This window comes from Bos taurus, chromosome 2, assembly GCF_002263795.3.
Source record: "Bos taurus isolate L1 Dominette 01449 registration number 42190680 breed Hereford chromosome 2, ARS-UCD2.0, whole genome shotgun sequence".
NCBI lineage: Eukaryota > Metazoa > Chordata > Mammalia > Artiodactyla > Bovidae > Bos > Bos taurus.
This window is the reverse complement of record NC_037329.1, coordinates 47,331,355-47,358,978: the sequence shown is the minus strand read 5'-3', so window position 1 is coordinate 47,358,978 and position 27,624 is coordinate 47,331,355. Positions and strand designations below refer to the sequence as shown.

The 27,624-nt window shown below is 43.1% G+C and overlaps 1 protein-coding gene and 1 non-coding gene across 4 annotated transcripts in view; one reads left to right on the top strand and one right to left on the bottom strand.

Moving 5' to 3' along the window:
• The window catches only part of KIF5C (kinesin family member 5C), a 159,491-nt gene that overhangs the window by 9,965 nt on the left and 121,902 nt on the right, over positions 1–27,624 (top strand). The window lies entirely within an intron of this gene.
• On the bottom strand, positions 2,992–3,066 carry MIR2354 (microRNA mir-2354). The gene has a single exon (NR_031071.1). It is a non-coding gene; the product is annotated as a microRNA mir-2354 (primary transcript).

The following is a 27,624-nucleotide window of genomic DNA, read 5'->3' as shown; positions in this document are numbered from 1 at the left end:
CCTCCAGGAGATATTCCCAACCCAGGAATTGAACCCAGGTCTCCTAAGTAATACTTTATTTTCCACTGATAGTCATTTGATTTTCTGTTTTCTTTTTCTATTATAAACAAAGGTGTGATAAACATCAGTTTATCAGTACATATCTCTTTGTATCCTTGCCCAATTTTTTGTTAGAATACATTCCTAGGATTGAGATTTCTGGCTAAAAGGATATAGCTGATTTTAAGGTATCCACGGGTTTTCAGAGGGAGCAACTTAGAGATGGTGAATTGTCTTCTATTTTATATCCTCACTTCTTTGCCCACCCCATAGAGTTGGTGCCAGTTTGTTTCATAAGGCATCCCTTCATACCAGAGCTAAATTAAATTCTCACCAAGAGTGTGTACTTTGTCATGCACTGTTAACCCACAAATCCAGGACATGATAATGCCTTCAGACTTCTAATGTAAACCATAGGTTTTTGTAGGCTGTCTCTTGTCAGGTTCAGTATCCTAAAGGATGTTGTTTCTTGGAGGTGATCAAAAGCTAACTCTCTTGAGACATAGAGAGATAGAGGTCAAGATTGTAGTCTTAAAACTAGGATGGATGTGTGCTTTCTTCTTGGAGCTAATAGTGAACGGCCTGTCATACCTTCGGGCAACAGTAAGTTGAGAAGGGATATAATAGCCCTCCCAAAAAAGCCCTGGAAAGAGCTTTTTACCACCGTCTCCTTTGATTACTAGGTACTCAGAAAAAATATAAAATTTCAAGCACACACCAAAGTGGAAAGAATATCAAAATGTACCCCCATGAGTCTGTCAACCAGTTTCAGCTGTCATCAACAGATGAGCTAATCTTATTTTGCTATATGCTATATACCTCTAACCTTTTCTCCCCAAATCGCTCAATTATTTTAAAGTGAAATCTCACGTCACATTATTTTATCCCTGAACTTTAGTATTTGTGCTGCCTAAGCGAGTACTATTTTATCCCTAAACTTTTGATATCTCTAAAAGATCAGGACTCTTAAAACCACAATAACATTATCTCAACTAAAATGTGCACAATTCCGTAATGTCTGATACCCAGACAAGTTGTCCCCATTGCCTCTTAAGTTTCTTCTACAGTTGTGTTTGCTCAAATCAGAGTACTAGGTACCATAGACTACAAGTGTGGAGAAAAAGAAAAGCTTGTCCATACTGACCCTGAAAGAAGAGGGAGGGAGGCTTCTGCTGTAGAATCATGTGTGGCCGTGGAGACGCACACTGAGCAGTCAGGGCTAATCAAGATTTCCAGCTTGTCTTCCTTAACAGTGGTCACGCCCTCGTTATGCTTTTTAATAAACCAACTCCAGCATTGCGGTGTCACCCAGAAAAGCTGTTTAAAGAGCTGCATGCCTTATAGCTCTCCCTCACCCCTACTCTCCCATTGTTTTAGTTGACTTGTATAAATGTCAAGAAAGCAGGCAGATGTGTTACTCATTTGTCTTCCAAGCTCAGTACTCACCCTTATAAAATTGGTATGTGTGTGTGTGTTCAGTCCCGACTGACTCTTTGCGACCCCGTGGACTGTAGCCTGCCAGGCTTCTCTGTCCATGGGATTTTCCAGGCAAGAATACTGGAGTGAGTTGCCATTTCCTCCTCCAGGGGATCTTCCTGACCCAGGCATCACACCTGAGTCTCTTCTATCTCTTGCACTGGCAGGCGGATTCCTTACCAGTTGGCCACCTGGGAAGCTCCATAGAATTGTTGCCAAGTACATTTAGAGCAGTTCTTTTAGGTGTGTCTTGGTATGTTACTATTTACTATCTTGTCAGTCAATGGACACTCATCCTTTATGTGAATTGGATACAGGAACATAAATCCAGAGAGGTGAAGGGAACATGTGTAAGTGAGAAGAGAATTCAGCGCAACACAGTACTTTAAGGAAAAAGATTTGAAGTTCTCTTTTTATATTTTTTAAAAAATTCCTTTTATTCCTGTATCCCCCTTTTCTTATAAAAAAAGGGAGTTGGGTTGGAGAAAAAGTGCGAATAAAAACCAAATCCAATGATTGAGACTTTAACTTCTCTGACTACAGAGTCTGGTCTTGAGAGCGGCTGATCAATAATGTTATTTTAGAAGCATGTTGTTTAAAGAGCTTGGTTACGCAATTCTCGGTTGGCAAATCTCAGGGAGTCTCCTCAGGCTCTCTGACAAGAGCCGTCCCTCCCACTTCTAGGTTTCATTTTGCCTCAAGGGGAAATGAAGAACAGCCCGCTTCAGTCCTCTGAGGAGGTTACATCATAGTTTTTTACTGATGACCTGTCTGGTACCTCACTCCACTGAGATTGTTGACTTTCATCTGGGAACACGGGTAAACAACTCCATCTGACGTCAGAAACTTGGGGGAGTCTTGGGGGAAGGGACTTCTGTTCTTCTTTCATAGCACCCCCAGCTCCAGAGAGAGGAACAAGTGCCCATTTGATTGGTCAGTGTCCAAAGCTCTGTTGTTCCTGGTTACTGGTAGCAAGATCCCATGGGTAGCGTTCAGCTCCTTCCCGTGTCTGCCTCTGGTAAGCTGACCCCTGCAGGGTCTGGCTTCCCGGGCTGGCTCCCAGGAACTGGCTATTTTTCCATCTCAGCATCACCCACTGCTGAATGGATAAGTAGTCTGGACCCACAGATTCAGGCTCATGTGGGCTGGTCTCAAGGTTCAGAACAGGTTGGGCTGTAGGAGGGTTGGGTGGTGGGGTGAGGAAAGTAGGAAGACCACATAAGCCTTCTTGCTGGAGACTGGCCAGGTTTGACATTGGGTTGATGCATCCTATCACCCATCAGGTGGTACTTGGATACCTGCTCTGTTCCTGTTCCTGTGTGGCGCAAACTTACCCACCCAGAAGGGGGAAGACTCTTAGGCAGAAGACTCTTAGGTGAGGCTTTTGGCATTCCAGGACCCCTGCTACTAATGTCATCACGATAGCATTGAAACTATCTTCTAACTACTAATGGTTTGTTGATATAATATTTGTGAAAGTAGACTTTAGAAGGGAAGTGCTTAGCTCTTTATAATAATTACTAAACAACACAACCTACTAATTATCTGCTCAGACAAGTGGGGAAAAAACACCGAAGTACTATATCCTAGAGTAACGCTTGCTCATGTGCGTTGTTAAATTTTCCTTAATGAATATGGCTCTTGGAAAAGACTGGCTTGAGGATGTATTTTTTTTTTCCATTGGAGTATAGCTGATTTACAATGTTATGTTTATTTCTACAGTATAGCAAATTGATGCATATATTCTGTATATGCTCACCCTCTGTGAGGGCCCACACTCTATCTGTGGAGTGTGCTTCTCTCTGAATCTGAATAAATCCACTTCTTACCTATCACTTTGTTTCTCACTGATGTCTTTCTACAATGAGCATCAAGAACCTGAGCTTCATTAGGTCCTTAAACCAGATACCATGGGTTTTAGCTGGGTTTGAGTCCCACCCATGTGGGTTCAAGTCCCAAGCAGGGTTTTGGCTGGGTTCGAGTCCCAGCACATGGGTTCAAGTCCCAATCTGAGGTAAATGGTTTCACTTGTAAAATATTCTCTTTGTCTTTGTTTTCTGTAGATTACTGTGATGAATTTAGATTTGGCGGAAGAGGGCTGTTTTACGGATATTCTTCAGTCTGTGGCTTCATTTTGAAATATTCTAAGGTTTAGAATACTTCTCTGTGAAGTATTTCTTCAAATACTGAATCTGTCTTATTCTCCCTCAATTGGCACTACAGTTACGGGCACGTTGGGATTTTAACTGTGCACTATATGTCTCACACATTTTCTGCCCTTTTAGGGGGCATGTGAGGACTTCGCAGGTGGCGCTAGTGGTAAAGAATCTGCCTGCCAATGCAGGAGACGCTGGTTCAGTCCCTGCATTGGGAAGATCCTCTGGAGTAGGAAATGGCAACCTGCTCCAGGATCCTTCCCTGCAAAATTCCATACTCTGCACTGAGTTCACACTCACTGGAGAAGGAAATGGCAACCCTCTCCAGTATTCTTGCCTGGAAAATTCCATGGACAGAGGAACCTGGCAGGCTACAGTCCATGGGGTTGCAAAGAGTCAGACACGACTGAACACACAGGATATATATATACACACACACACATGCACACATTCTTTTTTATATTCTTTTCCATTATGGTTTATCACAGGATATTGAATATAGTTCCCTGTGGAGGATATATTTTAAACTATATTTTCTGATTTACACAATTATCCAAACAAGTTTGTAAAGGGGAAAATGTACACCTATCTTGCTTCCTTAGTTCTATTAAAAACAAATATAAAGAGGTAACATACAGGTTAATGTAAAACTTTAAATGAGTTCTTTATTACCGTACTTCTCTTTATAAAGAGGCATTTTTCTGTACTGTGGACTTTTTGGAGCTTCACTGCAATACTGTGCTGTCCAAAATGGTAGCCACCAAGCCCCTGAGTGTGGGTTGTCCAAATTGGGGGGTGCAAGAGACATAAAATATTTGTAAACTGGCTTTCAAAGTCTCTGTACAAAAAACGTAAAATATTAATTTACTCATTTTTTTTTTTTTTTTGGTATTCATTACATGTTGAAGTAGTAACATTTTGGATGTATTGGGTTAAATAACATTAATGAAATAAATGTCCCCTATTCTTATTACTTTTTAAAATGTGACTACTAGAAAATTTAAAGGTACATGTGTGGCTTGCATTTTTGGCTGGCGTTATATTTCTATTGGTAATATATTTCTATATCAGATGGCTGCGCTAACATTTAGATGCCAACATCTTGATTGTCCAGGAGAAGGCAATGGCACCCCACTCCAGTACTCTTGCCTGGAAAATCCCATGGATGGAGGAGCCTAGTAGGCTGCAGTCCATGGGGTCACTAAGAGTCCCACACGACTGAGCGACTTCACTTTCACTTTTCACTTTCATGCACTGGAGAAGGAAATGGCAACCCACTCCAGTGTTCTTGCCTGGAGAATCCCAGGGAAGGGGGAGCCTCGTGGGCTGCCGTCTATGGGGTCGCATGGAGTCGGACACGACTGAAGTGACTTAGCAGCAGCAGCATCTTGATTGTCTTTTGCGTTTAGGAATTTTGGTTCCAGTCTGGCATATTGAGGGATTATTGTGTGCTAAGATCAGTTCTGGTAAGCATTGTGAACTTGCTGTGATAAGTGAGACGAGATCCCTGCCCCCACCCCACCCTCAACCCCGACCCGCCAAAAAATTAGTGTGCTGAATGTCCAAAGAGAAGAGGAAACAGTGTTGTTGGAGTTAGAAAAAGAAAGGACATCCCACCTCAAGCAGGGGGATCCTTTGATCCTTACCTTGACACTCGGTGGGGAGTCTGCTCTGCAAATGTAATATTTGTTCCTTACCTTGAGACTGGGTGGAAGTCTGCTCTGCAAATGTAATATTTGCTTCTTTATCTTCAGTTACTTTACAATTATGTGTAGCCGCTTTACAGATTTCTGTTTTAAATATTATTGAGAAAAGACCTGAGTAGGGACCTGTGCTATAGCCGGGCCTCTCTCCTTTCTCCCCTCATCAGTGCTGTGCCGCCGCTGCTCCCGGGACAACAGCCCACCCTGAACTCTGTAATTAAGTACCAGCCATTTACAGCCTGTGTGTGATGGGGATTTGTGATGCGTATGTCGTGGGTGACACCGAGAACACCAAACGGTGAGAGGGTGCGGCGTCTTGGGAGAAAAAACGGCACCGTGCCCTCCTGCCGCCTGGCTCCCGCCGCAGGGCAGCAGCCCGGGGCGGGGGGAACCCAGCCTCCGGCCTCGCCCTGGCCAGTGTGTTTTTAATTTCCGGCATGATGATCAATCTGCCGCGTACCCTGTCTCCATTCTGCCGCTAATGCTGGGAATGATGAAACCTCTTGTCCTGAAAGTGCATTCCCCTTTAGCACAGGCACCCTCTGATGTGGTCCCTCCCCCCAGCTAAACAAAAGCTCCTGTGCCCATTAGGATGTCAGGGTGGGCAGCGCTGCGAGGGAAGAAGGCGAGGGAGGGCTGCCTTTGTCGCTCACAGGTGCGCCTCTTCTTTGTCCTGGTATCTGAGGAAGAGGTCGCCTTGCAGGTGAAGGCCACACAGCTCTTTGCAGAAGGAGCTGGAAACTCTTTTACACCCATTTATGTCCCTGTTTGTATGGGTTGGGACAGAATTGATTTTTCCTCCTTTGTCAGTGGCAGAACTGCTTTTTCACATGATGGTAACGTGAAAGCATAGCAACAGCAAAATCAGCCATGGTCTTACCACCCTACATCATCCATGTTAATTTTTTAATATCCTCCTTTTCCTGCTCTTGGTTGATACTTAAACATTTTGGAAAATTAATGTATTTCCAACCATAGATATACAATTCTTTCTTAAAAAAAAAAAAAGAAAACATAAACCAGAGCCTACTCCATAAGTGGTTTTCCATGTTACATAGTATCTTTATGGTTATAATGTTCAGTGGTGACCTAAGTGATAGATCACTGCTTGATCGTTCAAATCTCCTTTCCCCTTACTCTGGGTGCTGGTGTAGAGATCGAATGCGTGCACAGAGCTGTTTTCTTTTGCCGAGTTATTTCTAGAGGATACCTTCTCCAGAAGTCAGTTTACTGGACCCAGTGCTGTGAACATGTGAATTGATGCTGTCCAGTATTATCCTGTTGTTTCTATAAAGGTCTACCATCCCTATGGCCTCTGGGGATTTATGAGCTTCCCGTTTGGCAGGGAATTAATTTTTAAGGTAAAGGAGATAATCCTTTGAGAGGGTGCTTACAACAGTACAGTGGTCTGGGATTCATGTGTCTTGGGTTTTGTTCTGGTGTTTGCTCTGATTTATATGAATTTTAAACTAAAAGTGTAACTATTCAGTAATCTGTTTTAATTTGGAATATTGCTGTCAGTGGGCACTTCTGGGGTCAGGCTGGCAACTAAGGAGTCTCCTGGTCTTTATAGATGAAGGAAGGACTTGGAAGGGTAGCAATACTCTACCTGCCAACATTCATCAGAAGAATTGTTTGGAGGTGGTGATTTATACTTATGTTTAACTCAGGGCACTTCTCACGTGCTCACAGATATAATTATTCAAATATGCTATAGCAGTGAATGAACCACAGACCTTCTCTAACCTAACAGCAGCACATGTAGGGATACATTTTGCTGGATGACTCAGGACATCTTGTAGGCATCCTTCCTTCCAGGAGGTGTGGTGACACCTCACAGAAAGCATGACTTTGTGCTTTGATAGTTCTGTATATCCAGGCACCAGCATGCTCTTCAGTCTGTGGTAGCCCTCTAACCAGGCTCACCACCCTGTGGGCATCACTGACAAACCCAGCACTGGGCCGTGAGAGCCTAGGTAGGGTAAACGAAAAAGACCTTGACTGCTTCTTATTGTAATACTCTTGGGAAACAATTCTGTTTGTTCTTCACTCTATGTAGTCTTTTGAATTTCCAGAAGTTCCATTCAGAGTATGTCAGTTCTCTGCTCAAAACATTTAAGGACTCTTCTTTGCTAAAATAAATATGAATTCATCAACTTGTTCCTGAAATTCACCAAAACTCTTCACAATACGTTCCCCCAGCCTTTCTCAAACCTAACTATACACTGTATCCTGACCTCAGCCTGGGCTTTCACTCTTTCAGCAGTTGTTGGTGAGGTTCCCATCTCATGGAGTCCCATTCTGATTTTTTTATTCTCCTGAACTGCTTTCTCACCCTAGAAATTCACCAGGAGGCATTTCCTCTTGTCTCTAATCTTGGAATTACCACATTTAGATGTGAGCTCCTTTCCAGGTTGAGGTCTATTTGATTAATTTTCTTTCTTTTTTTTTAAACAGTTTTACTGAGGTATGGTTGCTATACGTTGCTTGATTTATTTTCATACTCTCAGCATGTGATTCATAATGGGTGCATAGTATATGATGGTGTGTATGAATGACACTGAAAGAGTATTTCTTGTAGACTTATTGTTCACTTTTATGATTGTTTTTATTTCATTGTGCCCCTCTTCCTTTCTCTGTCAATCCTACCTGAGGACTAAACATGCCCACATGTTTCTCTGTGAAATTTACCATAATTGGGCCAAACAGCGAACAGGCATTCCTTAGGTACACAGTCCACTTATCCAACCTCAACCAACTCACTGTCTAGTAAGAGAGATAAACAGAGACACACACATAATGGCGATGTGGCTAATAAGTGATGGAATAGTACTCAAGGTTTATTGAAGACGAAACACCTTTAAGGTTGGGGCAAATTTTGCAAAGTGTTTCCATTTTCCAAAGGAAAAGATTGTTTTGTATTGAATATCCAAACTATTATGTTCTATTCAGCTATTCAACTGTCAGAAGCAAAAAGGAAAGAAATTAGAGACTCATTAAGTACAGAAAATGATTGCTTTCAAACAATTTTCTCTTCTTCTAAAATGTAGAACCCACATGTAAAACACTCTTCTCTTGATTTGCAACTTACTAGTCTTACAAAGTTATTTTAATATGAACTGAAACCTGGTATCATAAAGAAAGAAGGGTCCAAGAAATTATAAATTGAAGACATTAATATAAATGAGCCATACTAAGAATTCCACTGATAGTCTTCAACCCTGGAAGGGAAGTATCTGTAATTTACCTAAATTGCCTTGAAAGGAAAAGAAATAAAAGACTTCCTTCCTTGGATGCCTGTTTCCTGGTATTTTCCTAGTAACCAGGTTATGGAGTGATTGAATTATTATTATTATCCCATAGCTGTTATTTTCATTTCAAAAGAGGAGGGTTAATTCCAGCTGAAGCTTACCTTTCAAGTAAGTTTATCCATAATACATTTAATAAATCAGTACTGAGCCATATGGTCTGGGCCCCCTACATTGGGAGTACAGAGTCTTAGCTACTGTATCACTAGGGAAGTCCCTAAAATTGCAATTTTTAACTTATGGTAACTCTGTGATGTGAATGTCTGACTTTGGTGTCCCATAAGTCACCCTGGGGCTGTGTGCTTTAGGGAGAGGTGTGACTGGTGGGGAAAGCCTGGGGTTTGGGTCAGTAGAGATGAATTAGGCCTTGACTTTATTGCTCTGAGAGCATCATCTTGGGCAAATTGACCAATTTAACATGTCTGCAGTGAAATGGAGATGCTGAGAAACCTGGTGGATGGGAGCGAAGGTGAAATGATACCATTTGTGAGAGGATTTTGCACTCTGTGCCTGCAGCCCCCACTCCTAACCCCCTCTGCATGTGGTCCATGGTGTGAAGTCCTACTTCTGTCCTAGACCTCTCTCCTACCAGACATCCTGTCCAGTCCGCATGGGAACAGAGACCTTCAGGCATCTCGGCAGTGAAAAGTCCTAGACAGAGCAGCTTTTTCCACTCTGAAAAAGCCAGAGTTTGTTAATTCCTCTGCAGCTGAGTAGGCTTGTTCAGCTTGTATGTCCCTGTGACTTCAGTTCATGTCATTAAGATCACCACCACACCATTTATCAGATACCCAAGGTCCCGGGACCCTGTGAAATGAGTATCTCCTGAGACAATTCCCATCTTCTCTGTGGAAGGCAAAATAGTAACCCCCAAAGATGTCCATTTCCTAATTCCTGGAGCCTAATTCCTGGAAATGTTATGTTATATGATAAAGGAGAAGTAAGGTTGCAGATGGAACTGAGGGGATTACTTAATTGACTTTAAAATAAGGAGATTGTTCTGGATTTTCCCTATGAGCCCAGTGTAAACAAAGGTCCTTAAATGGGGAAGAAAGATACAGAAGAGTCAGAACCAGACAGATCACATCTTGAGAGAGACTGGAGTGGACTCAGCTGGTCATGGCTGCTTTGAAGGTGAAAGGAGAGCCTGAGCCAAAGTATGCAGGAGGCCTTTAAGACATGGAAAAGGCAAGAACACGGAGCCTTCAGGAAAGAAATGCAGCAGGAACCTTGCCATTTGCCCAGAGAGACCCACTGCAGACTTCTGACCCAGAGAGTTATAAGATGACAAAGCTATATTGTTTTAAGCCACTAACTTTGTGGTAATTTGGTACATCCCCAGTAGGAAATGAATTTACTATCCCATTTTTAAGTTTTTTACAAACAAAATGCACATGTATTTGCCAGAAGTGAATGTAAGAAAAACAGCAATATTTGAAGGGCTTATTTTCATATTGACAGTAAAATATTCAACATTCAGAAGGAAATTTTACCTGAAATGGAGTTGTGTACAATCCTTCTAAAATAAAAGAATTATACTAGGTGCTTGCTGTATAGAATATTAATTAAATAGTATATTTTTCAGAATTCACAATTATTGACCTATATAATTTTTTTGACAGAGAAACATTTAAAAAATTTTTTTAAAAAGATTCAGTGGCAAAGCATATTCAGCTATAGCCTACCATTTCCCTTTATTTACATTTCAAGACTTGTTGCTGCTTTTATTGTTAAAAACTCTTGGCAGTTTCAGCTTTTGGATAATTAAAAATGGAAACCAGGTGAAGTAAAGTAAATTAAAAGGGATTTATTTTATTCTCTTGAATGAGAACATCATGGACATGCATGTGCTTTGCACTGAAATGTTCGATAATTAATATCCACTTACCTACAGGCTCCTTAAAAACTAGTTCAGTGTATTTCCTCAGCCAGGTCATGGGAATCTCTTCCTCCTGAATTCTTTGAGGTTGGGTCTCCCTATCTCCCCTGCAGCCTCGTGTATAGCTCCTGCTTTCATGGCTCAGTGTAGGATGCCCCAGGGCACCGAGGCAGGAGGATGACTTCGGATCCCATCGAAGAACAAGTGAGCTTTTACAGCCATTCATCCTGCCCTGCTTCACGCTTGGCTCAAACCAACACAGAAACAATTAAGGTTGGTAGCTGCCCTAGAATCTGGCTGCACAGTCAGCTTTATTGAACCATTTTTCTACTCTTCAGGTACCTTGTTTGATTATTCCTTGGAAAGCTATTCTGCTGATTTTGTGGTTTTTCCCATTTGCCTTCTCTGCAGCTCAATTTTCAGTATTCCCCAAAGATCTCTCTATTTTGACAATACCTTCTACTTCTCAGACCTCAAAACAGATGGTTTTCCTGATAATTTATCTCCCCTCATTCTTAAACCCACATCATTGTGGACACTCTTTGTCCGATACCCTGCCTAGATTCTCCGTTCTCCATTTAAAGTTTACATTCCAGCGATCTAGTGATGCAGAGAGTGCCTTATCTGGAATGTTTCATGCTCATCCTGAGGAAAACCTCTGATTTGTTTTCAAAACATTGGAAACCAATTTTGAAAATGTCCCTCATTTTTTCTTTCTTCAGCAAAGCAGGCAGCTGACACAGTGGCCCCTCCCTGTCTGCCAGCAGAATCTGGTGAGTGGCCCTTCCCCATCACAGGGCTGACCCACCTTTGCCTCTTTACAAGTGTCCTGCCTCCTCTCTGACAGTTACTTTAATTGTGAAGTTTGCATTCAGTCATTTCCATAGCAACAGTGATCAGGGAATTGATAGTTTTACTTTGTAATTACAACCTGCCTTGGGGAAAGGGTTTAGCAGATATCTAGTTGGTGCTTTCTCAGTAGACACTGGCGAGACATTGGTGACAAAGAAGGGAGCTCATGCTTACAGACCAGGGGAGAAAGATCATTTCAGAGGCTATGATGGTGCAGGGTTAGAGGGCAGATACAGGTGTGGGAGCACAGAGAAATGAACTTAGCTCTTGAAATTCATCTCTTGTCTCTTAACAGAAGCACGATATCTTATGATTGTTATGACATGGATGCAAAAACATTGCATTGCAGTTACAGAAATCAAAACTGGCGGTTATGAGGTAGGCTTGACTAGAAAGGAACACAGTACAGGTGACCTGTTATTTTGTTTTAAGTGATGGTTACACGAGGGTACATGATTGTCAGAATCAATTGGTGGAATATTGGAATATATCAGATCTATGCATTTATTATATGTAAATTTAAAGTTTGTTGTAAGACAGTGCTCTGTGTACTAATATATGGAAAGATCTTCAAGATGTATGAGGTGAAAAAAGCAAGGTGGTCCCACTATATTTCATGACACCTGGAGGGTATAAACATGCCCCAAATTAAAAAAAAAAAGTGAGGTGGATACAGGTGTAGATCACACACCACCTTTTAAGGCATAAAGAGGGAAAACTAAGAATCCATGTTTGTCTGCTGCTTGGTGAACAAGAACTCAGGAAGCCAGGTGGGGAGCTGGTAGCAGAGGCTGACCTGAGAGGTGAGGAGGTGGAGAGCAGCTAGCATCTGGGGGGTGGAAGGCAGGGTTGTGAGGAAGATTTCTCACTGTACTATATACCCTTTTGTGCTTTTTGGTGTTGGAACCATGCAAACATTTTTCTTATTCAAAAAATTAAAAAGAAAATGCATTGAAACAGAACTGAGAAGGTTTTAAACTGAGAGAGAAATGGTTTCATTGTTCTTTATAGCAGGTTATTTACCAATTGAATGTTTTTGAGCAACTTTCAGTGCTGCTGTGGCAGCTAGCCTGGGCATATGTCCCGCCCCCATGCCAGGCGCCCTGTAGCAGGCCCCTCTCTGCGTATCGCCCCATCCCAAGTCTGGTTTTGGGAACCTCTCCCCATCATTCTCTTTGGCTCTGAAGAGAAAACATTATTTGCCATCTGGATAATGACTTATGTGAGACATGGCCTCAGTTAGTCTTTTTTTTTTTTAAAAACACATTTACAGAGCCAGTATCTTCTACCGTATTCTATCTCTACTTGGAACAATACAAGCTTTGCGATCCCATGGACTGTAAGCCCGCCAGGCTCCTTTGCCTATGGAATTCTCTAGGCAAGACTACTGGAGTGGGTTGCCATGCCCTGCTCTAGGAGATCTTCCCAACCCAGGGATCAAACCCCAGTCTCCTGCGTTGCAGGCAGATTCTTTACTGTCTGAGCCACCAGGGAAGCCCCCAATTATAAACAAGGAATTCTTTTTAAACAACATTTCTGGTTTGAATTAGGTAGGGTCTTCTTGCCTCTCCTGTGGGTGGGCTGTGCATGGAGGTGGCCTCTTACTGAGTTCATTCTTTCTAACAGTTAGAATTGGTCCTGGACAGACAGAAATCCTGGCCCTCTTTCCTTACATTTCAATGCCCCCTGTCTTATATGAGGAGCCTCAGCAATACCTTCTCTGGTTGATAGGCCAGTGGGAGCGCCATTCACAGGCCTGGATTCTGCCTCTCCTGGTTTGTTTCATTTCTTCTGGTTCTGAGTTCTCCTCCCACTGGTCCTACAGGGGGCAAGACCAAGATAACTGCTAACTGCCAGAGTATCTTAATCAGAACCTTGCAGTCTTTGTTCCTTTACATGTCTTATCTTTCAAATGAAGATGCTGCTAGTTTTTCTTCTGGAAGCCTGGAGAGAATGAAGATATTTTTGGAGTGCTTATGTATTCTGACAAAAGACCTTATGAGAACATCTCACATGGCTTCTATCTATCATTGTTTGGATGTTCTGAACCTTCACCCTGAAACACACACAAGATGAAATCTGTGTACTTAGCTGTTTAGATATAAGTGTCTTATCAAAAGAACCTAAGTAAAAATAGTTGTTGGCCCCTGCTGAGTTTTAGTTCCATGCATCAGGCTTGGGTTTCCTGCTTATACTGTCATCCCCAAAAAGGCAACGCCTGTGGACTGGCAGTGGAGCGCTGGTTTGAGAATTGTACTTGAGCTGTATTGAGCTCTGAGGGCAAGCATGCTGTGATTGATTAGTGATGTCTGCCACGGGAAAGAGATGGGACGCAGTTCAAGGGACAGGCATAGCTTGTTGTTTTTTGTTTCGCAATAAACCACTTCACATCGTTGCATTTTTTTGTAAATTGAAGGTCTGTGACAAACTTGTGTCAAGCAGGTCTATCAGTGCCATTTTTCCAATTTTCTCTGTCATGTTTTGGTAATTTTCCAAACATTTCAACCTTTTTCATCGTATTGTAATGTTTGTGGTGACCTGTGATCAGGGATCTTTGATGTTACTATTGCAAAGAGATTATGGCTTACTGAAGGCTCAGATGATGGTTAGCATATTTTAGCAATATTTTAAAATTAAGGTATATACATTGTTACTTTTAGATCAATGTTATTGCACAGTTGGAAGACTTCACTGTAGTATAAACATAACTTACAGGCATTGAGAAACCAAAAAATTTGTGTGAGTCAACTTAATTGTGATATTGCAATTGCAGTAATTGTGACATTTCTTTTTTGCAATGGTATGGAAATCCTATGGGTCCTGTGGAATCCAACCCACAGTATCTCTGAGTATGCCTATATTTGCCAAGCTTGCCTTTGTTGGCCCTGCCCTAGTTTTTTTTTGTATCTTATATAGTGCCTAGTGCTTTTTACTAAGTGTGTGTTTGTGTTAGTTGCTCAGTCATGTCCTACTCTTTATGACTTCATGGACTATAGCCCACCAGGCTCCTCTGTCCATGGGATTCTCCAGGTAAGAATACTGGAGTATTCATTCTGTTCTCCAAGGGGTCTTCCCAACCTAGGGATTGAACCTGGTCTCCTGCCTTGCAGGAAAATTCTTTACTGTCTGAGCCACTTAATGGGTCAGTTTACTAAGTATATATTCAATAAATATTTGCTCATGTTACTTTTTTCTTTTTGAATTTGCTTTTCTAGAAATATGATTATCCAAATAAGCAAGTGTATCTGTGAGATCAGGGCGTCTGACACTGATACTTACAGTGTTTAAGTAGCACAGTACAAGGAGCGAAGGTCTGGCTCTGTGCCCATCTCCCTCCTTAAATGAACCTTGGCTAAACTCCTTTGGTTCATAGTTTGAGCTCTGTGTAGTAGATGTTGGCCATCTCCTCTAACAGCTCCTCAGCACATAATACATACTTATTACTGTTCATGACATCCCCAGTGAGTGCTTTAAAATATTTCCAAGGCCTGTCAACCACGTGTAGCTTACTATTTAAAGTAGTAGTATAAATGGCTAAATGTATTGACCAGATGTCATGTACCCAAGTAGCATTTCAAGTGTTTGCATGTATTAGCTCATTAAAAAAAAAAACACTTTTAATTTTATATCGGAGTATAGCAGATTAACAATGTTGTGATAATTCCAGGTGGATAGCAAATGGACTCAATCATATATATACGTATATCCATTCTCTCCCAAACTCCCTTCCCATCCGGTCTGCCATGTAACATTCAGCTGAATTCCCTGTGCTATACAGTAGGTTCTTGTTGGTTATTCATTTTAAATGTAGCAGTGTGTACACTGCGGATCCCAAACTCCCTGACTATCCTTCCCTCTCATCCTTTTCCCCTGGCAACTATAAGTTTATTCTGTAAGTCTGTGAGTTAGTTTCTGTTTGGTAAATAAGTTCATTTGTATCATTTCTTTTTAGAATCCATAGGTAAGGGGTGGATATTTCTCCTTCTTTGACTTACTTCATTAAGTATGACAATCTCTAGGTCTGTCATTGTTGCTGCAGATGGCATTATTTCCATATATTAGCTCACTTAATCCTCACAAAGTCCTATGAAATAGTTATTCTTATCTTTCTAACTTGAACTCAGAGAGGTTAAGTAGCTTGCCCAAGGTCACATAGCTACTGAGTGGTAAAGCCAGGTTTTCAGCTTTAGGCAGTCTGATATAAACCTGTCTAAACAGGGAGATGTGCTGAGCACTTGAGCAGGAGGCAGAGACCTGCATGTTCTTGGGAAATTTCTTCTCTGGGCCCTGACTTCCCCATGTATAAAATGCAAGGTTGGACGGGATGGCTAAGATCCCTCCAAGCTCTACCTTATTTGATTCTGAGTTACATACCAAAGATATCGTTGAGCCATGCTGGTGCATGCATCTGTGCTCAGTCGTGTCCAACTCTTTGCGACCCCATGGACTGTAGCCCTGCAGGCTCCTCTGTTTATGGGATTTCCCAGGCAAGAATACTGGAGGGGGTTGCCATTTCCTTCTCCAGGGGATCCTCCCAGCCCAGGGATCAAACCCACATCTCCTGCACTGGCAGGTGGATTCTTTACTGCTGAGCCACCTAGGAAGCCTCAAGCCATCCTACTACTCACCCTGAAATCTGACCAGTGTTCCCTGCATGTGTTGGAGATTCACAGACAGAAGTGAAGACTCAAACATTCTCCCCCCACACACCAGAATTATAGCTTGTCAAGTGTGAGAAACTTATTTTCCCAAACAATTAGAGGACACCAGTAATTATGTTTAATTCTATATTGAACAGTTTTCCTGTTGTGTCAGCCCATTGTTTTAATTGTGCTTGAGAGCAGCAGGCTGTTATTTTGAGGTTTGTGAAGTTTAAAAATGGCCTTGTGTCTGAGCATCGGGGAAGCAGAAGAGTTAAGAGCTTGGGCTGTGGAGTCAGACACACTTGGTACAAAGCTGGATCTGCCCCTTATTGGAAATCTTTAGCAAATTTCTTAACTTCTTTAAATGTTGGTTTCCTCACATTGGGGGTAATAATGGCATCAAACTCATAGGGGTGTTGTGAAGATCACAGAGCACATATATGAGGTGCGTGGTGTGGCATTTGGCATGTAAATTTTTCAGATGTTGGCTGTCCTGTGGTTTCTTCTTGATTGATTAGATGCTGATGACGGGCAGTCTCTGGACACATTCCAGCCTCCAGCCCTGATGGATGGCCCTGTCTGGGGTAGATCTGGGCTCCAGCCAGGATGGATTGCTGGTGTTCTGCACTAGTTCTGACCTTTGAGGTGTTTGTTGCCTATCTTGTGTCAATTTTATGTCTATAATTTCATTCTCTAAGGACAAGTAGAATGGAGCTAAGAAATATGGTCAACTATTGGAGAAGTCACAATTGTAAGTCCCCTGAAGAGAACCATGGGGGAGTAAGAGCTAATCCTAGCTTTGAGTAGGGGTGTTATCTCAGTAGCTGATAATTTTAAGCTGTACGCAGACATGACCTTAGAAGATATTGAATTACATAATGAGAAGTTATTTCCCTTTCATTCCTCTTTCAATCCATCTGATTCTATCAAAGAGAAAGCCTCAGTGTTGTACTATCCTTTAATCTCAAATACTTTGGAGTTTCAAATTGTAGTGAAAGGAAAAAGCAGGTCTTAGGTTTGGAGCCCCTGATGGGCAGTGGTATCTGGCTAGAATTGATTAATATGGCTTTACTTTCATTGTATTTTTTTTTTTTACTGCTTTTTACTTATAGCACTTAATACTACTGTTTCACTTATAATAGTAGTATGAAAGTTTCATTGAAAGTGTATTTAAGGAAAGATGAATTGATTTAAAGAAACATGGTAAATTAAAAGTGAATGGGAAATTCCCTGGCTGTCCAGTGATTAAGACTTCACATGTTGGTGCAGGTTTGATCCCTGATCAGGGAGCTAAGATCCCATATGCCTCACAGCCAGAAAACAGAAACATAAAACAGAAGCAATATTGTAACAAATTCAATAAAGACTTTAAAAATGGTCCACATCAAAAAAAACCTTAAAAAAATTTGAGTGGGTAGTACATCACAAAAATTGTGATGCGTGCGTGCTCAATCATTTTCAGCTCTTTGTGACCCCATGAACTGTAGCCCCACCAGGCTCCTCTGTCCATGGAATTTTCCAGGCAAGAATACTAGAGTGGATTACCATTTCCTCCTTCAAAAAATTGTGATGGTGGCACTCAAAGCTCTAAGTTGGGGAATGATGCTTTAGAGAGGGAAGGGGGACAAAAACTTTACCCTAGGGCAGGCCAGCATTTTGAAAGAAGTGAGAGGAACACCTAGAGAATGCAGAGCTGCAGGAGAAATCCTGCTGGAAGCGGGAGGTGGACACACGGGCAGACATTGCAGAGGGGGCTCTACAGTGATGACAGAAGCAGTGTAGCTGGGTTTGCCTGTGGGACAATGGAGAGGCCTCTGCTGGTACCCGTTTAGCACAGGGACCAGCATTGCTCGAGGAATGAATCAGAGGCAGCAAACAGGCAGTGTTTTCAGCTTTTTTCTAAGAAGCTTGGTATGTTGAGGTAGAAATAAGGTGGATGGGAGTATTTGTTTTAGAATAGTAAAGACATGGGCATGTTCTTAATGAATGGAAGAGGAGCTGGCAGAGACACATGTAGGAGGGGATAGATGGAGCCAGGGCCAGGGATGCAGGAGGATGGGTTTCCCTAGGATGGAGGGAGGAAGAGCAAGACTTCCCCTGGGTGGGAGGGAAGGGGAGAGACAGAGGAGAGAGGCGGGAAGTTGCTTCTCCTTTCAGTAAATTCTGCAAGTAAATGCTAGCCAAGTCTTGATGTTGAGACTATTCAGCAGGAGAGGAGGGAAGAGAGCAAACAAGAGTGCCTAGGGGGAAGCAGGTGGCTGTGGAAATGAAGACTGAGGCGATCTAGGCAAATACCCGCTCATTGATCTTTTGGAAGCACAGGGAGGAAGGGACTTTTCCCGCAGGGAGTCTTGGTGCTCAGGGCATGATGTTGTTAGAAAACCGAGGGCAAAGCAAGTAGCAGCTGCTTTCCAGACCCATCAAAAAGAGATTAATCCAAAAGCCAGCCCTTTGGGGCTCTCTGGTGCTGTCTTATGAGGCTTCTTGAATTGAGGAAGACCGGTAGAGAGGCCTGGGGTATACATCCAACTGTAGCCTCTCGGCCCAACTGGGGCCTCTCCTCAGGCTCTTTTAGAGTAAGAGCAGTGATTTCCTGTCATTTGAGGGCATCTGGAGATCCAGCCCGTAGTCTCCAGGCCGGAAGTCCCTGCCCTGTCTCAGATCTTTCCAACCTACTCAAGTGCTACTGCTTACCATTCACACTGAAAGTTTTGGCTGGCCTGGCTTTCCTTATATTATAGCATTGCCCACGGTCCCAGAAATGGAATCGATGTGGTAAAGTCATTCTTGTTCACCAGCATGAAAAGTAAAGCTTTCCAGGCAGCTCAGATGGTAACTTAGAGAATCACTATCCATTTGCATTTTCCAGAGAAGTGTGTCAGAGACAGAGGAGATGGGGTAGGGCCTGGCTGCTTCCCTCCAGAGAGTTGCCATTCAACTGGGAGAGAAAACACACATTCTCAAAAGAAGAAGCAAATAAACAGAGAAAAAGACTTCTCAGCAGATGGGATATGAAATGGCCGTTGAAGAAAGAGTAGGATGAAGAGGAAGCATTTGCGGTTTGACAATTAAAGGGACACCATAGCTTGCCAGTGTCCATCAAGACCCCACTGGCTGGACATTCAGACTTCACCTGTCAGGCTGAGGGTGAAAGTCTTTTCTTCTCCCCTCAAGGGAGATGGAGAGCAGCTGTCTCAATTTATTTGAAAAATATCTTAAATATGCTATCACGAATCACTCTCTAGGATTTCTCTCCTCCAGACAAAGCTTGGTCCATCAATCCCCACTTTTATATTTCGAATCCCTTAGTCACAGGAGATGGGTTAAGAGTATGGTCCTGGTTCCATTCCACACTTACTCACTGGACAGCTTGCACAGGTCATTTCCACTGTAAGCCTCGCTTTTTCTAACTGTGAATCAGGCATTCGAATATTCTCTACTTCCTGGGGCCATCCTGGGATTCACGGAGATGATTTCTGCCCTCCGTGGTGCTGTGGCTCCAACAGCTGAGAAGCGTCCTGTCTTTCTACCCTTCTCAGCAGCGCTCTTAGGATCAGTCCCAACTGTCTGGAGAGGCGCTGCTCGCCCTGCAACATTCCGAAGGCTGATTAAAATAGAAAAGGACTACTTTGTCTGAGACTTCACATTTTTTAAGCTGACAATTTTTTTTTTATTAGAACTCCTGCAGAATAATAAAATGGAATGAATCTGTGAAGCTATCTACGTAATGAGGCCAGTGTGCACCAAGTCCCTGAAAATATCAGCCAGATCTCCAGTTTAACTTTAGTATCAGTTTAACTTTAGCATCCATGGAGTTTAAAGGACCTCAGAGGGGAAAACCACTTTCCTTGCCAGCTGTTTTGCCTCCCCAGTCAGACCCTGGACTCTTGGTTCTTACGGACTGTGTCTTTGTCACTGTTGGCCTGCTAAGATTTGGCAGGTTGCCTGACACAAGAGAACATCAACAGTTGTATGTTAAATAAATAAACAAAAGTATTTTTAAATTAGAAAATTTTGGAAAAAAGTGAAGGAAATGGAAGTCAAGGAGTAGAACCCAGAGTAGTTTCAGGAATGAGTGTTAACTCATAGTCACTCCAGATGCTTTGAAGTTCATTCGCCCCACAGTGAAGTCTCTGGATTCTGTACGCAGAGGAGCATGGGCAATGGGGTCAGGCAGACCTGGGCTTGATTATGGATCTGCCATGTCTCAGTTGAGTGGTGTTAGGGAATCTGCTGCCCCTGTCATGTGGGGCTATGTGTGATAGCGTTTCTTCTGTGGGATTGTTGTGGGCATGAGAGATGTTGACTTGAGGTACTTGGTACCTTGGGCTTTATTCTCACCTTGATTTCTGGACTGTTTGGATGATGACTTCAGTTAGCATGCTTGAACTTTGAGGCTGAAGGAGGAGAGGCAATCTCTGAAGAGTGTTCTGAGAATAAGGATGAATAAGGCCTTCCTGGCCTGGGCAGCCTTGATGTTGGGTTGACTTTAAGTGACCTGAGGTCTCTGACTCTTGTATCGAGATCATTGTATCCGACTCTTGGACATTTGCAAGAATCCATCCAGTGGTTCTTTGTCATCCATGCTTGCAACATGCATTTCACCCTCGCCCCCAACCCACCTTCTTTCTTTCTCCATTGCCCACTCCACCCAAGCTGTCCTCTTCGTGGACTTCTAAAAGACCTCTTAAGTGGTCTTCATGTTTCCTTTACTTCTCACTGCCTCCACAAACACCAAGTCCCTACAGAGCATACAAAGTCATATTTTTAAAGGAAAACGAAAGTGTTCGTTGCTCAGTTGTGTCTGACTCTCTGTGACCCCATGGACTATAACCCTCCAGGCCCCTCTGTCCATAGAATTATCCAGGCAGGAATACTGGAGTGAGTTGTCATTCCCTTCTCCAGTGATTCTTCCTGACCCAGGCATTCAACCCACATCTCACACATTGCCAGCAGATTCTTCACCGTCTGCGCCATAAAAGCAGAAGTCAAATCAGGCCATTCCTTTGCTTAAGAGTGCATTAAAAGGTATGATAATCCTTAGGTGCATCCATGTTACTACAAATGGCATGCTTTTGCTTTTTTTGTGGCTAAGTAGTATTCCATTGTATATATGTGCCACAGCTTTATCCATTTGTCTCTCAATAGACATTTATGTTGTTTCATATCTTAGCTGTTGTGAATAGTACTGCTATGAACATAGGAGTGCATGTATCTTTTTTGAATTAAACTGTAATGGAAAAGAATATAAACAAAGAATGTATATAACTGAGTCACTTTGCTGTACAGCAGAAATTAGCACAACATTGCAAATCAACTATGTATGTGTGCTCAGTCATGTCTGACTTTTTAGGAGCCCCTGGACTGTAGCCCCCAGGCTCCTCTGCCCATGGAATTTTCCAGGCAAGAATACTGGAGTAGGTTGCCATTTCCTACTCCAGGGATCTTCCCAGTCCAGGGATTGATCCCATGTCTCTTGCATCTCCTGCACTGGCAGGTGGATTCTTTACCCCTGCACCACCTGAGAAGTCCTTAACTATATAGCAGTTTAAAAAAAGAGTACATTACAAGGTTGGCTTTCTAGCACCGACCCTCTTCATGGCTCTTTCCCATCATCTCATACCACCCTGTTCTTTGCCCTCCAAATACATCAGCCCACTTTCCAATAAGCCCAGTGCTTCCTAACTCAAGGCTGCACTGTCTTGGTTGCCTCTGCCTGGAGTACCCTGCCTGTTGCCCTTCCTGTGGCTGGCAAGCCTTCAAGCCCCCATTCTCTGTCACATGCTCCATGCCATGGTCCTGACCCTCTGTATTTCCATCCCATCAGAACACCAGCAGAATTGATCTCTGTTACGATCTCACTGCTTATAGACTGTTTCTTACCACTCTGTTTGAATAAAAGCTTCCCTGGTAGCTCACATGGTAAAGAATCTGCCAGTAGTGCAAGAGACCCGGGTTCAATCCCTGGGTCAGGAAGATCCCCTGGAGAAGGGAATGACTATCCACTCCAGTATTCTTGCCTGGAGAATTCCAGAGAAATTCCAAAGGAATTCCAGAGGAGCCTGGCAAGCAACAGTCCATGGGGTTGTAAAGAGCTGGACATGACTGAGTAACTAACACTTTCAAAGGCAGGGAACCCATATCTTATCACCACTGAATTCCCAGTGTCTAGAACAGTGCCTGGCACATGAAGGAGTCTATTAATATTTGTTGAATAATGTGGTAAGAAGAGGAACTCTAGGTTGGTAACACTATACAAAATATATCCAGCTGTGTGATGCTATTGAGGGGAATCTGAGAGGGGAGTCTCAGTGCTTGTGGGTATAAGAGAAAATAATGTTTCTGTCCTCATAAGGGACAGGAACCATCTCTGATGCAGAAACACTGTTGGACTGTGATGGTATGTAGGTGAATTAGGTGGATCTTTGTGGCCCTGAGTCTGGAATGGGGGGAGTCATGAGCTCTGAAACCCCATCCCCTTCCTTCTGCTCCTTACTAGCTGTGTGATTGTTCCCGATTATCTCTGGACTCTGATTTTCCCATCTATAACATGGGACAGTAATAGCAGCCTCCCTCCATTGCTATGGAGATTAGAGATAGTCTGTGTCTGGCACATGCAGCTACTCAATAAATGGCAGCTTTTATTTTGGGGGAAATTTTAAAAATTCTAGTAATTCAAGACATGACATCTGAAATCCAAATTGAACAGCTATTAAACACTTTTAATAATTATCATAAATACTACAGGGAATCCAAAGATGGGTAAGATAGAAAAATTGTCCTTTAATAACTAAAAAATATATGAAAGGGTAATATTAGTTATTATGCTGATAACAAATATGTGTACAATACTTTGCAGTTCATAAAGTGGTTTCGGCTGCTTTTTATTAATTGCTTCTCACTGACACTGTGTGCAAATGGAATACAGGCTTTGTGACCCTGTGCAAGGCGGGGACTTCTCTGAATCTGACCTTGTCACTTATAAAATTCAAAGAGTGATAGTTATTTTAGAGAGTAATTGTGCAAAATCTGTGATGACCCAGGCAAAACATAGAGTCTGGCAGGTGAGAGTCACTCAAATAAATTTTCTCACCCTAATCTCTGACCTGGATCCTGTTTTCTTATAACATAGTGCTTCCAGGTGACTGATATGAAGGAGCTTGTGATCAGAGATCAGAGTCTTCCTGGAAGCATATCAAAGTGTCATAGAAGTTCAAAGAAGCAATGAATGAGAGAGAGAGAGGGAGAGATGAAATAAGAGACAGCAAGCATCTATTCGAGAGGCTCAAGAAAAGGCTTTATGTTGGGAGAGATAACGTTGGTATGAGGTTGAGAGAACAGGTTGTGCTTTGACAGATAACAAGGTGAAGGGTATCAAGTTCCCAGTTGGAGGGAACAGTTATAACAGTGAGGCGTATGCGGGCAAGTTGCTGTGAGCGCATTGCTGGTATGGAGTAGGGACGGACCCACCATGAGGTGGTTCTGCATTTTGCCTGGGTCATCACAGGAGGAGGGGTGTGGGCAGGGAGAATAAAGTGTTGGGAGACTGCTGTTTAAATCCTGCCTTGTTTGTGGCCAGTTAGCCCTTCCAGTACCTTCAGTTCAGTCCAGTTCAATTCAGTCGCTCAGTCGTGTCCGACTCTTTGCGACCCCGTGAATCGCAGCACTCCAGGCCTCCCTATCCATCACCAACTCCCGGAGTTCACCCAGACCCACGTCCATCGAGTCAGTGATGCCATCCAGCCATCTCATCCTCTGTTGTCCCCTTCTCCTCCTGCCCCCAATCCCTCCCAGCATCAGAGTCTTTTCCAATGAGTCAACTCTTCGCATGAGGTGGCCAAAGTACTGGAGTTTCAGCTTTAGCATCATTCCTTCCAAAGAAATCCCAGGGCTGATCTCCTTCAGAATGGACTGGTTGGATCTCCTTGCAGTCCAAGGGACTCTCAAGAGTCTTCTCCAACACCACAGTTCAAAAGCATCCATTCTTTGGTGCTCAGCCTTCTTCACAGTCCAACTCTCACATCCATACATGACCACTGGAAAAACCATAGCCTTGACTAGACGAACCTTTGTTGGCAAGGTAATGTCTCTGCTTTTGAGTACTGATAAATATGATGTCCTATCCTCCAAGTAAAATTTTAAAATCTTTTGAAAGATGCAAGGCTTCTGTGTCCTTTACACTTAAAACAACTTCTTTTAGATTTACTGATTACAAAATCGTGGCTGAATTCAGCAACACTATATCTTTAAAACAAGTACATTTTTGAGGCACGTCCCAAGAACCCCATTGGCTAACTGGGTAAGTCTGCCTCTATGGGTCAGAGTCCCCTTCTCCTGGATGAGGATATGGTCTCATTGGACTGAGACGCATGAGCCTCATGCAGCCTGAGTTGTAGCCCATCCATTCTAGACTGCTGGCTGTGGAAGAGCTATTAAAGTCTGCACAGAGCAACTCACCTTTATAGTGATAGTGCTGTCTACTCACACGGGGCTGGCACCCTAGACTCAAACCGTGACATAGTTACCCTGAACTTAACAACTACTGCTGGTTTGGGTTAATGTAATTATTCTATTTTATGCCACATTTTTTTCTCCTGTAATGTATGGGAGTCATTTTTTCAGTACTATGTAAAAGAAGCCATTGCTTTTACATATTGGATTATACTGTGTCATGTCCTAAACCCAACTATGTGGAATTCTTAGAAAATCTATAGTTGAAGGTTAAATATGTTCTTGGAGGATCAGTGACAGGATGCAATATGGTGTTATGGGTGGAAGGCTTGGCTGGGAACCAGACATTCTGGATCCTAGTTTCGGCTCAAATTGTTGCTTTGCACATGATCTTGGGAAGTTATTCTCCAGAAAGGGAAGCTAATATTCCCGTTTGGCTTCCAAAATCATGAGGAACAAATAGAGACAAGGGACCCGAACATACCATAAGAGCAAAATTGCCATCTAATACATGGGAGAATCATAATTATATAAGCTGTTTCTGAAGAGTGAAAAATGAGTAGAATGCTAATTTCTAGTAAATATTTGCAGTGCCCATTTGTCAGAAGCCTCTGTATGCACTGTTAACCAAGGGAAGGTTTGGGGGAAAGTTTTGTTTCATTTTTTAGGTAAAGGGAACAGAACATACGTGTGTTACCATGTGGCTTCCATGTTGTTGGAGGTGTCACCTGGAGCCCTGGCCTCCCGGGGGGAGGTGTGCAGAGGGGCAGTTCCTGGATTGCCCAGTGCTTTACCCAAGAGGCTGCTCCCAGGGCAACATGCCCCAGTAAGAAGGCTCACAGTCAGTTTTACTCTCTTCTATTTGGCAAAATAATACCTTCAGTGAAATAGCTTTTCACCTCTTCTCCAGTGAGAAAGGTTTGGTTTTTCTTTTTTTCTTCAGAATTGACTTGTCAGAAAACCACATCTCCTGAAATAACCACAGCAACAGTTTTATTCAAGAATGTTGAACTCAACTCCCAGTTTAAAGATTATGTTCTCTCATGCTCTATGTATCAAGACAGAAGCCACCCTTATGGGGAAAAATTCCAGAACCCTGTGATCTTCAATATTATTACAATGAGCCAGTTGGAATGGCTCTGGAGCTGGAATGAGCCAGTCTTTTACTTTACAGAGAGGAGGAGACCCGGAAAATAGAGGTAAATTGTTTAAGGTGACAGAGTGTGTGGGTGTGAGGTCTGGGAGTAGAACAAGTTCCTCTGACTCTCTCCTAAACTGCCCGTGTTGGTAGACGAGGGTACAGAACAGTGAGTGGAGACTGAGGGGAGCTCATTGTATTTCAATATGAAATAAAAATCACATACAAATAAGCATCTTACTTTTGAAACACAGACTTCATTAATTTTTCTAACAAAAGTAACACTTCTATCTTCATTTTTTCCTTTAGCCAGACAATAATTCTGAATTTCTTCATTATCACTTGGGCAGTTTGCCTTCCCAGAGTGTTTTTTTTTTTTTTTTTTTTCATAGCTGTCTGCGATCTTGACAGGGCTTGTGTGTCCACCCAGCAGGACTTTGGGTTGAAAGGAAAGAACTGAGGCTGCTTTCCTGCAGGAGGAAGGCTTACAAGACTCACACTTGTTTGTTGCTTTTGTTCATTCTCAAGACTTGGAGAGGTTGGCATTGCCTTGGCAGCTCTGGTGGAAGCCGATTGCTGCTTGGTGGATGTCAGTTTTATGGCAGCCTCTCCTGGGAACAGCCCTGGCTTTGGCCAGAACTGGCACCAGCCACCTTCCTTGGGGCACAGAGCCAATGTGGGGCAGGAGATGAGAATGTCTGGGCCCAGCTCTGGTTTAGTGTTTTATACTCAGTCACGGAGTCATCCCAGCACAGATAGGGCAGGCGATGGAGTGGTGGGGAGAAGATGGAGCTGGAGGGTTCAGCTGATAGGAAACGTCCAACTGATTGGCTTCAGGGTCTCCCTGTGAGGCTACATTTACAGGTTAGTGGATCCAACTAATATAACGGTGGTTATGTAGGGTTTATCGGTGATGGGAGAGAGCTGGTCACTGCTGGGTATGGGATGCTTCTGTGCAGTGGGGTTTCTTTCTGCTTTGGGAATTTGCTAGTTCCAGAGACTTAGGAAGGTAGGGGATGGGGTAAAGAGGAGTAAAGGGATGCAGAAAGAGGGTAATTCCATGGCTGCTAAAACCTTGGAGGTCAGGGATGAGAATGGTTAGTAACAAGTGACATTTCTGATACGTTGGAGAGAGATTGGGTTGGCCAAGAAGTTTGAGTTTTGCTGTAAGACGGTGCAGGGAAAAACCCTGAACAAACTTTTTGGCCTACCCAATACAGTGAGTGTAGATTGCCTCCCTCCCTCCAGCCCCCAGCACCACAGGACATTCCACAGTGTCCTGGCACCCTGGGTGCTCGCCTGCAGGTATTAGTCATCGTCAGCAGCAGCAGACTTGTACTGAGCGCCTACTTTATACCATCATGTGCAAGGCGCTCTGCTAGGTCAGGGCCTTCGGGAGCTTGGAGCCCTCCTTCGTGTAAGTGAGAAATTGGGAATCCTCCGGGCACCCCACGGGCCCAAGGTTTGGCAAGTGACCAGCACTCTTTGATGAAGAAAAAGATTCTTTTTCTAGGATAGTGTCCCAAGCCCACGGCTTGTTAAATTTTGATAAGCATTTCAGTTTCCACTTACCCTCCTGTCTGGACGTGAAGCAAATGTGATGGCTCCATATTTAACAGTGACTCAACAAACCCAGAATCTCTTAGGGCCACACTTACTGAATGAAAGAGCAGAACGTCTGGGATTTCGCCTTACCTTGGGCCTTCCCAGAAGCAAACACAGAGAAGGGATTTGAGTGCACATTTCTATGGGAGGTGACTCCTGGACGTACCGAAGAATGGAGAAGTAAGGCAAGGAAGAGAAAGAAACCAACAGAGAGCGTGTCATCACGCAGGTTACCATCATGGACGATGCGAGTTCTACCCCAGTGGGGACTCTGGGAGCCAGTGTGGAATACTTGCCTCAGAGTCACCCCACCTCCACTGGTACCTCTGGGTGAGGGAGCTGAAGCCCCAACTCCTGTCAGTCAGTCATTGACT